General features: G+C 44.3%; 1 protein-coding gene across 3 annotated transcripts in view; it reads left to right on the top strand.

The window, feature by feature from the left end:
• LOC104051070 (lethal(3)malignant brain tumor-like protein 4) overlaps positions 1–14,168 on the top strand; it is a 51,777-nt gene that overhangs the window by 3,142 nt on the left and 34,467 nt on the right. The window contains exon 2 of one of the 3 annotated variants that reach the window (XM_064471125.1): positions 329–471. The exons of 1 other annotated variant lie outside the window; for it this stretch is intronic. The gene's annotated coding sequence lies outside the window, so the exon portion shown is untranslated. Of the gene's footprint in view, positions 1–328; positions 472–11,928; positions 12,014–14,168 lie in introns of those variants that run through there. One more of the 3 variants, XM_064471126.1, reaches the window with a different exon arrangement.

Below are 14,168 nucleotides of genomic sequence, written 5' to 3'. Positions count from 1 at the left end.
TAAGCAGCAGCAGAGTTCCTTCTTGCCTGGTGTGAGGCAGATCAAAGCTTTCTCGCGTGTTGCTGTTTGGCTGGCAGCAGGGCGGTGCAGAGCTGAGGTCCCGTTGGCACATCAGGTGATCCCAGGCACGGAAATAGTCACCGCTGCTAAGTGTCATCTGGCTCTCTGCGGTGGGGATGGTGGAGACGGGGGTTTGGAAGGCTTGCAGGGGTGCGCTGTGTCTTCCAACCTGCATCAGAATGGCTTTTCAAATAGTATGTGGCAGCTTCTCCTGCATTCCTGCTGCTCCATATCTTTGTGTGACATGTTCTTTTCTCTTTGCACATAGTTTGTTGGGTTGTCGTTTGGTTTTTTTTGACTGCTTCCTTGTATTTGGTCTCCACGATGCTACTTTATGGTGTCCCCAGAAGCTGGAACATGAATGGTGAGAATGCTGGAGCAGGGAGAAGATAGCTGCGGTGAATTCACGGGGTGAGCTACAATACTTTCAGCTTGTTAATGCTAAACTCGTGTGCCCTTGTCATGTCTTCAGGGAGATGCTTTCTTCCGTGTGCTGTGTTTGGATGATGTCTTTATGGCAGTGTGGCGCAGGACCTGGGAGCCTGAGCTCCATCCTGTCTGCTCCTGTGCACAGGAGCCTGGGCTCCGGTTTCCCTGTTGGTGCTGGAGCTACGTCTACTTTGGGGATAGAATATATTTAAGTTTGGCATAATGCAGCTTTTCAAATGAGATAGCATAGGGCTTGATCGCTTAAGTTTGGTTTGTTGTTTTGTTTGTGGTTTGTTTTTTTTAATAAAGTAAATACACAGGAAAAAGGTCGGTCCCATGAAGATGTATTTTAAAAAATTTATTAATTTCAAACAGTGCAAGGCCCTCACCTGTTCAGAATCCTTTTTGTTGTCATTCACTTGTATTGAAGCCAGGTGCAGATTTGTGTGCTTCCAGTGGGTCACCCTTGGCTGCAGAAGGGGTATGGAGAAGGAATTGCCTCTGAAATGCCTGGAGAGGGTCTGCAGGGGCCCTTGCTCGCTCTGTTGAGAGAGCAGGCATGGCAAGACTGGGGACGGTCCCGGGTTGTTGGAGAAAAAGAGCATCTCAACTCTGGTTTGTAACTTACTGTGCTAAAGCTGATACAGGAATATCAGAGCCCAAAGTATCATTTGTTTATCCTTGTTTTATAAATCACAAGTTGTTTATAAATTACATTTGGAAAATGTTGGTACTTCTGTGTGGATTGTGGATGAGGTGGTTTTTTCCCTCTTTTTTTGAAAGAGCTGGAAAATTGGGTTATAATTTTTCAAGGTGAAAAGTTGGGTGATATAGTCAAAATTAAAGAAAGAGCGGGGTTCAGTGAAGCTCCAAAGTGCACCCAAAATCCTTTAGAAAATCCAGTAGGACTAAGCATGTACTTAAGTGTGTTGTTAACAGCAATATTGCACATGAAATTTGCACATTTTCTTCCCCTGCTCACCCTTCATGACTGTGATATCAGCCCATCTGTACTTGGTGAAACTTTTGATGGGAAAGGAGGGATCTAAAATGGCTTATGTATGTGTACAAGCTGTGCTTTTTTTTCATATTGTATGAAAAAGTACTTCTCTAGGTTTTTGTTTAATTAGTTCGTTGACTAAACACTTCACTTTTCAGACTCAATGCTTTTCTAAGAAGGTTCATTTTTGACATAACCTTTTCTGTAACAGGGACAGCAGTATTTTTTGCAATTTCTCATTGTATTTAACACAAAGAAGGCATGTGATGCTTAATTGAAAGAAGTTTGGATGTTTTTATATGGCCATCTGTGCCAGATTTTACTTTAATTCCTTCATTCTTGTAGGAATGCTAAATCTGCAGACAATAATTTGACTTCATACTATACCAAGCTATTTAGAAAACAAATACCAGAAGAAAAATCTGTTTTGCAATTTTTGTTGCACAATTATGTACACAGAATATGGGCACTCAGGCTGGTTCTGCCTCCTGACTTCAGCATCAAATGCGCCTACACTTCGTTGTATTTTTTAAGCTTGCTTTGTGAATTTTGCACATTTTTTTCTTTTGAAATACTGGATATGAATTATTCAACAGGGAACAATTGCTGTTGGCGTCCGTATGACACATGAAAAACTTGTGGAGTAGGTAGTGGTAGTTCTGGAGTTTAAGACTAGTCCCCTTAACACCAATCATTTGGATTTCAGATAACCAACCTTAATTATTCCCCAGAATATTACAAGTATGCAGAAAAGTACAATATAGCAAAGTGGCTTCAGAACAGAAGCCAGTAAAATAACTAGTGCAGAGATTTGATGTCCCTTTAAAATGTCCATCTGGGAGCCTACGCCTGACACGCGGCCGTTAGAGCTGTCATAGAAGTTGGAGGACAGCAAAACATTGTGGGTAATGGTGTGCTCCTCTTGATTGTTTTCATTAGCTACTTCCACTTTAAGAGCATGTTTTATTACAAAATTAATTCTTTGTGTCTTAGTTAAACATGTAAGCGGTGTGACTGCACGTTTGGTTTTCCATTAGAAGAGTCACTTTTTCCTCCCAGCGCCGCAATTTTTATGTTGTCACAAAATTGACTTTATCTTGAATCACAAACCTTACAGCTTCCCTACAGGTCGTAAAGTTTTGAGTGAAAATAGTTCTGATTACGAGTGATGGAAAGTATTTATATCTTGCATCTGTTGTTGTAGAAATTGGATCAGATTTAGAAATGTCACAAGCTCCAGCGTCTTGTGAGGGAGCGCTTTGGGTCGCTCCTGCAGAACAACTGAACGTGGCGGTTTTTACGGCGTATGATTTCTGCGTGGCACTGGGTGAAGTTCATTAGAGGGTGCAAGTGTTCCAGTGGTTACAGGGGGCTCCCAGAGACTGGGATCAGTGGTGTCATGGTCTCAGGCCTCGCAGAGACATCCCTGCGCCTCGCGGCTGAGCCCGTCGAGTGTCAGGTTTGCACAGGGCTCTGTCAGCGTCAGGGTGCCACTGTGCTTTAGGAGCTTAGGAGCAGGAGGAGGTGAGGAGCTTGGCGCCAAATACTTTTTATGGAAGCTATAAAATGAAGTTAAGATGTGTGTCTGTTCCTCGCTTTCAGTAAACAAACAGAAAGCATTAACTCTGTGGACGTGGAAGAAGGTTTTGTACCTTCTTCTGCGTCCCTCCCCTTCTATTGCGAATAGGTGGAAATGGTCTCCAGCATAGCGCTGAGTGCCTCGTTCAGCTCCTCCAGCAGAAAGGCGGCTTCCTTGCTGGCTTCATGATGTCACATAAATCTAAAGAGAGAGGTAGCAAAGTGAGTATGATTGCAGATGGGGATGGTTAGACTAGAAGGGAGGCAGCACCGTGCTCAGCCTTGCCTGTCAGACGTGCTGCTGCCGCCTTGCCGCACACTTGCTTTTCACTGTGCTCCGTGGGGAAAGCTGGCTGGTGTATCAGCTGGGCAGATGGGTTGTGTGTAAAACAGGTGCTTTGCAGAAAGTGCTTATGCGTAGTGAGTGGCCACGGCCTGTGCAGGTGCTTTTCTTTCAACAGCTGAAATAAGTACATACATATGTTTGTGTATTTTTGACACAACTGTGTCGAGAAACCAAGAGATAGCAACTTACGAGCTACAATGCTGATTTGGGCTTAATACTAGGATCGGCTGCTGGCTTTAGAGTAAACTTACGGTACTGCTGTCTGATCTTATAAATTGATTTAAGTTGCATTGCCATGGTGCCTGTTCATTGGCCTCCCAGCACAGCAACACCTAAGCGTAACCCGCATCTTAGTCTGTACTTAGGGTAACCTTGGAAGGGCTGTATCGTACAAATGAACATGGCAAACTCCCGACAACCAAAGTAGTTTATCTTAGGGGTCTTGCAGCAGAGCTAAGACCAAAGGTGTTTGCTTCCCCTCCGTTGCAGCCCATGCTGTAAGCACAAGGCATCCTTTTCTTTTCCTAGACAGTTTCCCACCTTTAATCTTTCCGAGCAGTATTTTCCTTGTTTTGTAGTTAAAGTTTTTCTCTCTTTTCATGAGAAACAAATTAGTAGGAAATACAATGAGTGGAGCCTGGGATTCCTCAATTCTGAATTTTATCTTTTTTTTTCCCCCCTTCACTGACATAGTGGAAGCACTTAAGTCTTTTTCACCCTGTTAAATGCTTGCTAGTGGCTACTAACACTTTCTCTTGAGGCGCCGGTACAGCTCTGTTGCAGGCTCTGGAAGTTCATTTCAGTCCCTGACTGATGAGGTTCCTGGAGGTGAGGCTGGTTTTTTTTGTAATGGTATTAGTTCAGCCTTGCAAAATATTACTTGCCCGAGGTGAGTAATAGCTTTTGATGGGTAAAGTAAAGTATCATCAGTCATCATCATAGCAAAGGACAGGCAAATGATTTTTGTGTCTGAACTGGTAAGTGTTCAAAGCAGTTCCTGAGACCAGATTAGTTGTGCCCTGTGAGAAGTCATGAATTATTGGGTTTTTTGTTTCTCTTTAAATCACAGTTCGGTTCCCTGCTAATGTCATAAGTGACTGGCAGATCTAATGCATTGGGTGTTAGACACGGCTGCCAGATCTTTCAAGAAACTGGGGATGCACAGAGCTCTGAACGCCAACTCGCTTTGAGTGCGTATATATTACACTGAATTAAATGACGAGCTTTGCTAGGTTTCCCATTCTGTTTTGGAGAAGAAAGGTGACTTGTAAATCAGTTATTCCCAGAACAGCACAGTATCAGATGGTTTTCTTGATGCCAGCTGCTTCTCGAACAGAATTTTGCCTCCTGGTACATGGAGGCTTAGCCAGAAGGGCTGCAAACTCCAGTGGTGTTACTTGATTTACAGTCTTTGGGTTTATTGCACCATTGTATTTCTCATATTTACCCTCATATAAAGACACTGAAATCCTCCTGTGATTGGAAATCAACCTGGCAGCGTCTGAAATGGGATTTCTTTTGAAATGTTTCTCTTCCCATTAGGCCTGATGGTGTACAGAGAAACACAGTGAATCCCCATCCACCCATTTAGCCTTCACGCTTTTATTTGTTTGTATGAACTTGTGCCTTTTTTCTTTCTTTGGGTGTGTGTGTTTGTTTTTTTTTTTTGTCTCCTAACTAAGGCAAGCTGGATGTTAAAACCCAAAGCTGGTTTTGTACAGTAACGATGAAGCAGTTTCCCAAGGCTGCGCTGTGGTTCAGTGGCAGAAATGAGATCAAAACCTCAGCATTTCTGACCTCCTCTGCCTACAGATTCCCTGTCTCAAGATAAAGCGCAAAGGTCCGGGTGGTAGCACGTTAATTATGAGCCGTTATCTCTGCCAGCGTGGCAGTCATTTATCATTTCATAAATCTGAATCTGCGACTTGGGACTGAGTGACTCATCTTAGTTTTGTTGTGTCTTCTTTTTGCGTTAATGTTTCTGAGTTTTAAAATGGTAAAGATTAAAAGCAATCACAAATGGGGAACATTCGTGCTTGACTACGACTCTTTAAAATGTTTCAAGTTAGTTTCTGCTGTCTTTTTAATTGCACAGTTTGCTTCTCTTTATTGGGCTATCTTGATTTTATTGTAGATTCTACTGATCGGGAGCATTATAAGAAAAGTAATTTATTATATTTTTCTAGGGGTTTTACTGGATTTATAAAATAGAGTTGAAAAGGGCCCATTATTGTATCAGGTCTTCTCTGGTTAGTACAGGATTATTTTTTACATTTTAAGTAAGTTCTACCTCTTAATTACTTCTGTCCAAGTATCTTCCAAACCCGTTCTCCCACAGGGAGCTCTGTGAGTAGTCCTGGTGTTTGAGCTTCTTTATTTTAAAGCCTGAATGCAAAGAATAGCATCTAAAAAGTGATGGCTTTGCCCTTGCTGAAACTGGCATCAAAACATTGGCTACAAACAAGTGTTTATAGATGTACAAGGCTGCATCAAATATTAATGTATGGCAGGCCTTCGGCTACAGTTGTTCAACACCACCCTACATAAGGCTTATTTAGTCCGATGCACAACCCTCCGTACGGCCGTGGCGCACGGTGCTGGTGCGGATCCATTCTGTGTACGTAGCCAAGGACACCGGCTGTGGATCTTCCGCACCTGCAGTTCAGTTAAAGCCGGTGGAAGCTGAACTGGCTTCTGCAGCTTGACTGCTGCTCCGCTTTGCTCCCGTTTTCACCCTCCTGACTCATTCTGACTAGCTTTTATGCCGCTAATCTTCAGAAGTATGCAGGACTGTAAGTAGCTGGAACTTTATATTTGGGGGAAATTAAAAAAAGAGGAGGAGGAACTCCTCGTACAGAGATTAGGTTGTGGTACCCAGAGATCCTTGGTATTGCAGTTTGCAAATGTCTGTCCTGCTTTTGACCCAATTAAGATAATGATAAAGAGCTGTGATCCTTGAATTAGAGTTTCAGGAATGCTCAAACATCATAAATTATCCTACATCAGGTCTGTGGTTTTGCCTTTGACTGAATTAAACTTGCACTCCCAACCTGTAAGTAGGAGGTCTAGCATGTGGAAGGCTTTAGGTCAGGAGTGGAGTTTGCCTGCCCGAATTTAAGCGCTCAGCAGTTAAAAACCTGCCCCGGCTGTGTATCTTAAGGCACTTTCCAATGCTCAGGGAGAGAAACAATCTGCCAAAGGCAGATCAAGCACGTGGTCCTTGGATGCTCTTACTCCCAGTTAAGAGCTGGGAGTGACCTTGTTGAACTCAAGCATTCAGATGTGAGAGGGAAGACCCCCAGCCGGGGCTCTTTGGACCCATTCCCACGGGAATGCTGTTAGACCTGTCAGTTGGGCTGTGCTTAACATCAGCCATTTTGCTCACGCTGGAAAAATCAGTAGAGCTGACAGTTCAAGGGAAGTTTGTGAATCTTCTTTTCTTTTCTTTTTAAAGCGAGCAGTTACATTCGTAGACTGAAAATATTCAGGTTACACTTAAAGGGTTAGAAAGTACGGTTAATTTATGGTCAGTGTTTGGTTAATGTCTACCGCAAAAATAGTTGGGTAATTGGATATGGGAGCCCATACAGCAGTATGGCTTTTAGTCGAGTCTTCTAATGCAACCCATTAGTTTATTTGCTGGGATGCGAAAGCAATACATGAAGCTTCAGCATTTTAAGAGCTTTATAGCATTTCTAGAATAGAGCCATGACATTTTAGCAGTACAGAGGGACCTGGCAACAGCCGTTAGGTGCTGCGACTCCCCGCGGCTGTACAGAGGTGTCACATCTGTATGGTATTTTTGCATACACCTGTTCATTTGTGTTTCTGTAATTTTAAATCCTGGTACTACTGATGGCCAGACCAAAGCTCCTGCTGAATCCAGGAGACCCAGGATCGTGCCATGAACCGTAATTGGCAAAAATGTCATACCAATCAAGTAACTGTTGAAACTTACTGGTTTATCTTTTTGTCCTCAAACTGTATGTTATGACAAAAATACACAGTCCAAAAACTACACATTGCACATATGTGCAAGTTTCTCAAGAAAAGAAACTTTCTATTGCTATTCACTTAAGCATTATGGGCAAAATGCAAGGTTGACTTTTTTCCCCATCTTTTGAAACTAGTATTGCTCTAGAAACCCTTTGTGAAACGCAAGCAACAGGCCTGTTTATTCTGTGCCTCTTATTTTGTTTTGTTTTCACACCCCAGTTTTATTTCTTAAATAAAGAGCCCAAAAACTAAGCAGAAAGATGGAACAGAATGTCTCGGAGAGAATCGTCAGCATCCCGGCAGCAGACCCTGATATATTGAATGCCTTAGACTGGAAAGACGGCATTGGTACCTTGCCTGGTAGCAACATACAAGTAAGAAACCAAGGAACACAGTACATGAGTGGCCACCCTGCGTTTGGCAGCGCCAAATATGTGCGATATATTCTGCAGTTTGCAAATAAAAGTTGTGCAGGGAGAACACTTTGCTTTAAACAACAGGGTTGGCATTCCCAAGGAAGTGGTGAAATTTAGTAATGTTTCTGAAAGCCTGGCTGTACTCCCTCTCCCCTTCTAATTTCTTGCCCAATTGATTTCTAAAGGCAGGAAGTATTGAAAATAATTGTTTTCCTCTGATAGAAGCTATGGGCCTGGTCTTCCTAATTCTCAGTCATGTCCATAGAACATATTCAGGCAAGAAATCCCATTAATTTCAGCCCAGCATGAGAACGAGATTTTCGCAGAAGGACAAATTTTCTCAATTTGTGGGGTTGAGTCTTTAGGTTCTTTTCACATCAGTGGTTCTTTTTTGCAGCTTTTGATGGCTGTCTGTATTTTACATATTCATGACAGTGACGAATACAGCCTTGGTGTAAATCAGAGCCAAGATCTGATAGTCACAAACATGGAGCTCTATGTTAGAGGGGGGAGGAGGGTGTCTGTTGACTGTTTCCCAAATTACCTTCAACTGTTATTTCGTTTCGATTGCACTTCTGACGGCTGAGAATAATACATAAAATTGCCCTCAAGGCTGCAAGTTCTGAATCTCTGGGGGGAGAAAAATCAATTTCAAGTGAAATAAATTGGAGCTGAAGGGGCTTGAGAGCTTTGAAAAATCAAATTGTTGGTATCACCTCAGGCATTGAGAATCAGGACCTGCACCTTCTGGGAGCATTGTCGATCTTCCCCTTCCTTCCTTTTTCCTCCTCGCGTTGTGCAGAAGTCTTCCATGGGGGCTTCAGACCTCACTTAGGCTGTGAGGAAAATGCTTCTGCCAGCACATGTCGAGAGAACATGGATGAACTTGCATGCTTGGAGTATTTTGAGATCAGTGGTTTACACTCCTGTAAAACTGACATGGAATTGGGTCCACTGACTTCCTAGGAGCAGCTGTGGATGGTTATTTTGCAGTGGCCTAACTTTTGCCCTGCATTTAATCAAAGTCATTATACTTCTGCTTCTTAAAAGAGCTTAACAGTGTGTTGCCACAGGTTTTCTCTTAAACGGCAGTAATGTTCCTCTGCAGAAACAGCTTCACTTTTATTGATTCCTCGTAATAGTACAGAATCAGCAAAGCACCATATTCTTTAGTAGACTGAAAGACACCAAATAATATTGTATTGCTTTATATTAGATGATCAAATATGAGAGCACTGAGTATCGTGGTTAGTGAGCATGGTAGAAACTTTTAGCTGGAACATGATAACTAGCTGCAGAGGAAGCTGCTTCATTCTTAAGATGCCAGACACATTTTTTTCCCTGCAGAAATGACAAACACTTTTTTTTCTGTTTATAATCTTTTTTTTTTCCCCCTCTCTTCCTGCTGTATTCTAGTTCTTGCACGCACAATGGAATATATTTTTCCTTAATTCCCTTAAGAAAGTTCTCAGGAGGGACAGATTGGTTCTGGAGGGTTTGTGTGGATTTCATATTAGCAGACATGCTATCTTGAACCCCTCTGTTTAAAGGAAGATGCCGTCCTGAAGTAGCACAGTCATGCATTTCCAGAACTTAGGAGTGAGGGGTATTGCCTTGAAAAGCCTTGGGATGAAATTGGAGGTTGCCTCTGTGGATCAGCCAGTCCTCAGCATCAGATCAGAGACCATTAATAAAGATGATCGTTGTTTTCCTAACACAAACTTATATTTTCTGAGGCCTGGATTGGGCTTCACCAGTTCATGTGGCTGCAGGTACACCATCACATTATTAAAGGAGGAAGTAACAGCCTGCTGTCTTCACTGGTTTGGGCTGAATCGGAACTGTTAGTCTGTATGCAGGAGCGCCGCTACCCCAGAGACTAATCTGCTAATACAAAATACTGTTGGCACCCTTCCCTACCTCCAGCTGGGAGCTGTGCTTGGCACTCGCTCTGCTGCCTAATGGCACATAGAGCTCTGAGGTGCTCCTTCCACTGAACTTCTGCTCAGATGCTGAGCTGCCCTTATCAGCCATAGCAAGGAACCCCCGGGATCTGCACCGTTGTGCTGCTGCTCTTCTGGCATTGGAGGAAAGCGATAGGCTTCTCTGAACTGGATGGTCTCCTGCAGGAAGCTTGGTCTGCTTGGAATTGTCATTTCTTTGAAATGGATTGTTTCTCTTCATGCTGAAATAAAAACAATGCTCTGTGTCTTCAGGGCTGCAGAGGAAGAAGTGAGCTTTTTAGAAGCAAGTCCATCATCTTTGAAGCTTTAAGAAATACATGTTTCAGATAAAAAATAGGGAAGGGGGGAAGGGCATTTGGGGTAAGGCTTTGATAGGGTGCTGGAGGCAGGATCCTGAGCCCAGGAAGCATGCAGGAGTAGAGGAAGAATGATGCTTCTCAATGCAATGAGAACCCCTACCTCAGAGGTGAAGCAAATACTTTTAAACTGGGTTTAGCAGGTTTGAGCCAAGAGTAGATGGTTGAGAAAAGATCTCAAACTAATGAAGTGCTATGAATGACAGCTTTGGAACAGAGCTTGCAAATACAACCCACCTTTGACTTGTCTCTTTCATTCTGGAGTTCAGTAGCTCTGTATTGCAGGCAGGAGAGAAGATAAAGGAGTGGGTAATCTTTATAGAGCTATTGGCTCATCAGAAAGGTGGGGGTTTTTTTCTGGGTTTTTTTGTGTGTTTTTTGTTTTGTTTTGTTTTTTGGTGCTCAGTTGCAGATCGCGACTAATAAAAGATGCACATTGATACTATTTGGCACACTTTAATAATTTTATCTGGACCAATGAAGTGTTCCTTCATAGCCTAAGATATTTTTTAAGCTTAAAGGATGAGAGTCTATGAAGTCTGCCACATATCGTTCCTTTTCCATAGCTACCCCATGGTGTGAGCACTTCGTTGTGTGTCTAGAGGGGTTTGCTTGTTCTGCATCTGAATTCACTCTTGGCCTGTAGCAGGAGAGGCCGTGTCCGTGCAGGGCTGGTGGGCAGGTGCTGCGGGGGAGCCACGGATGGGTGTGTTAGCAGGACCTCCGGGGCAGGGTCACCTACCCCAGCAGCTGGTGGAGGGTTTCTTAAGGGTCAAAACTTGGGGCAGCCAGGACTGGGAGCTCGGACACTGTGACTCCTGGCCGTACTGGTGCATGTCACCTGCTCGCCTGCGCTGCCTGTGGTTTCTGTTAGGTGTTTCTAGGTCATTTGGACTTGTCGCTGTCCCCTCTGTCCTTGGGTCAGGGCCCCACTGTGGCTTTCACTCATCGGTGGTACTGTGCAAGGAGGAGCTTATCAAATGAAGAAAGGCTAATTGTTTCGCAGTGTCTGCTGTTCTTCAGCAATATTGCCTCTGCCTATCCCTACGTTCATCTGCTGCTCTGGGAAATGTGTTTCCCACCAGACTGACAAGTGTCATCGAAGCAGGGCTGAGAACTGCTTGGCCTCCTGCAGCTCCAGATGCTCGCTGTGTTTATGCAGTCCTGGCTGCCGCTGTGCCCGTGTGGTCTTCAAAGCCCAGTCGGCACCAGCGTGGGGACCTGTTGGACAAGTTCTCCACTGGAACATGACCTTTCTGTCAACAGCTGGGCGATTCCTCCTTGCACTGAGGTTTTAGGGAAGTTGCTGTCTGTCATAACTGCAGTAAATGTAACTGTGCTTTGTTGGACGAATTTGAACCGTCAGAGCAGAGTGTTGGGTTAAACTGCTTTTCTGAGGGTATTTATTCTGATGTGTTTGTCAGAGGTCTGGGTTTTATAAAGGGGCCGCATCCAAAGCAGGTAGAATTAACGTTACTTTCCTTTGTTGACAACAAAATGCATCCATAGTTGGGGTTTTGGGGGGCCCATTGGTGGCATTTTGTCAAACAGTTGTGTTGGGTGTTTCTCACTTTTATGGTTACTTATTTTTAATGGGCATACAGCCATTTCTTTTTGTCCCATACCTAGTTGCTCCTCAGGGAATCCTATATTCCTTCCTGTCCCCCTTTGTAGCCATTTTACAGCTGCTTATTTGACTGCTCTCTTCTGTTACCTGCAGTTCTGTTTAAATGAGTTTGGACTGCTAGAAATCATTACTGAAGCAGAAGCTATAAGAACTCTTTCGGCCTCAGCAGTAAATGCCAGCCCAGCCAGCTTTGCTCCTGCTGCTATCAACGCTTGTGCTGCCTCTAGCGCTGATTTGGAAGGTGAGCTTTTTGCTGTGGAAGAGAATATAGTGTTTCTGAAAAAGCTTCTAGAAACAGGTCTAACTGAAATGCGTGTTTCAGTAGCATGGTGCTCCCTGATGCAGCATGCGGAGTGAGTCACTGTCTTATTTCAAATATTTTAGGAGTACTTAGAGTGAATGTAATTACTGCATAGTCATAACAGTACCTGGCACATGCATTGTGCTCGCCTTTGTGGAAGGTAAGTGTGGGTATATAAACGATCTGGGCTGGATTTGTCGATGTAGTCAAACATCCCTCTCACGGTGAGTTTTAACTTGCGTGCTGGGATCTCTTTAAGTGGTGATTCTGGGAAGTTGGAGCCCCTTCTTTCCAGGGAGGCGGATCAGCGACGACATCAGTGTTTCTCCTAAACACAAGGGATGCACTTGTCATGACAGCAATTAAGTCTGTGTCTGTATTAAATTAAACTGCCACATTTGGAGCTTTGAGACCGGAAAGGTCTGGTCGTGTTACCTTACTGAACACTCTCAGCCTCCCAGGCAGAGTGGTCGCACCCACTGGGCAGCATCTCAGCTCCATGCTGACTCCTGAACCATGCTTGGGAATTGCTTGGGATGGTGCAAGGCACCCGAGGCCAGAAGTGCCCCAGGGCTGTGCTAAAGATGGATGTGGCTGAGTTGCAGGACCCGGCACTCATTTACTCATATAGCTGTGCCTTGGCTGGCGGCTCTCAGGGGCAACGGGAGTTTCCAGCGTTATTGTTTTCCCTGGTTGCATGCATGACGCAGCGTGGAGCATGAATGGATGGCACGGTGCTGTACTAACCTGGGATTCCTGGCTCAGGATGAATCCCGAATCAAGGGGATTCAGCTTGCAAGGATGAATCTTGGCAAGATCATCTTTGAGAATCTCCTCTAACCTGGCTCATGACAAGAGTTACACTGCCGTAAAAGTTTTATAGGTTTCTAAGGCTACTATAATTGAAATTAGGGAAAAACTGGGTTTTAACAGGATAATACAAGGATGTTACTGGACATGCACATCAATGTAATGGGCAAGAAGGGTCTCAGTTCTTTGCAGACTAGTTCTTACTCTGTTCATCCAGAAACCAGTAGCTCAAAACAGAATATTTGTGTGTTAGCCCCGTAGCTCCTCCTTCATTCCAGACCACTCGGGTGGTTAGGCTGACCAGCCTCACATACTTTGGTCAGTCACTAGTTTCCTTTGATTAAATTACTCACTGTTTCAGTAGTGCTTCCTCGCAGATGTGCCTGAGCGTCTTGCAGAGAGTACTAACGGAGACCAGTGCTGGGCAGTGAGTGGTGATTAAGAGCTCTCATCCCAAGAGTACCATTAGCCATCCAACATAAGGTCATATTTTAAAAATGCTCTTGGTTAAATGTGACAGCGTGCCGTTGTGGCGTAGGGAACCCTTGTCAGGTTTGCCTGACACCACATACCGAAACAGATCTTCCCCTAAGGTGGTGGCAGGAGGCTGGAGAATTAGCTTGGGACACACAGGCACTACAGGACAGCTGCTGGAGCCTGTGCAACATCTCGTTGTCTTCGACATCACCAGCGCATCCTGGTGCGGTAATTGGAAGGGCATTAACTCTTTGTGTAAACTCTGCGTTAGTGACGCCGGCTCCCTAGTCAAGGCAGAGCTACATCGCTGAAGTCATACATCCCTATGGAAGGAACTTGTCCTTTGAGGAGAGGGTGATCTCTCCTCTTGTTGCCTGCCTGGACAAGTGTCTGCCAGTTGGCTTTCCCCAGGATTCTGATGGAACTATGTCTGTTTCTGGGTAGGAAGGCTTTATACCTGTCTACCCTGCTGGCTTTTCTCATCTCAGGTTTCATTGTAAGCTCCACAGATTCACTTGCTTACAGGCATTTGCTTATGCTCCTGCTGACTGTGGGTCATCCTCCTCATCTGTGCGAGCTGAGGTGATGTCAATCCATCAGGCGAAGAACCGGCTCTGAGACGGACACCTCAGCACTAAGTGTTTTTCCCACCCTTTTAGTCCAAGTGTATTCTATAGGCGAGTGTGACTTCTAATTGAGCAGAGCTCTTTAAGCGCTCTTGGTTCTTGCAAGTTTTCCCTGTTTTGTCTTTTCCCTGCCTGGAATCATTGGTGCCCAACGGCCCAGGGAGAGGCTTTAGGTTGTGACA

The sequence above is a fragment of the Phalacrocorax carbo genome, chromosome 22 (genome assembly GCF_963921805.1).
Source record: "Phalacrocorax carbo chromosome 22, bPhaCar2.1, whole genome shotgun sequence".
Lineage (NCBI taxonomy): Eukaryota > Metazoa > Chordata > Aves > Suliformes > Phalacrocoracidae > Phalacrocorax > Phalacrocorax carbo.
This window is presented reverse-complemented; position numbering and strand designations above follow the sequence as displayed.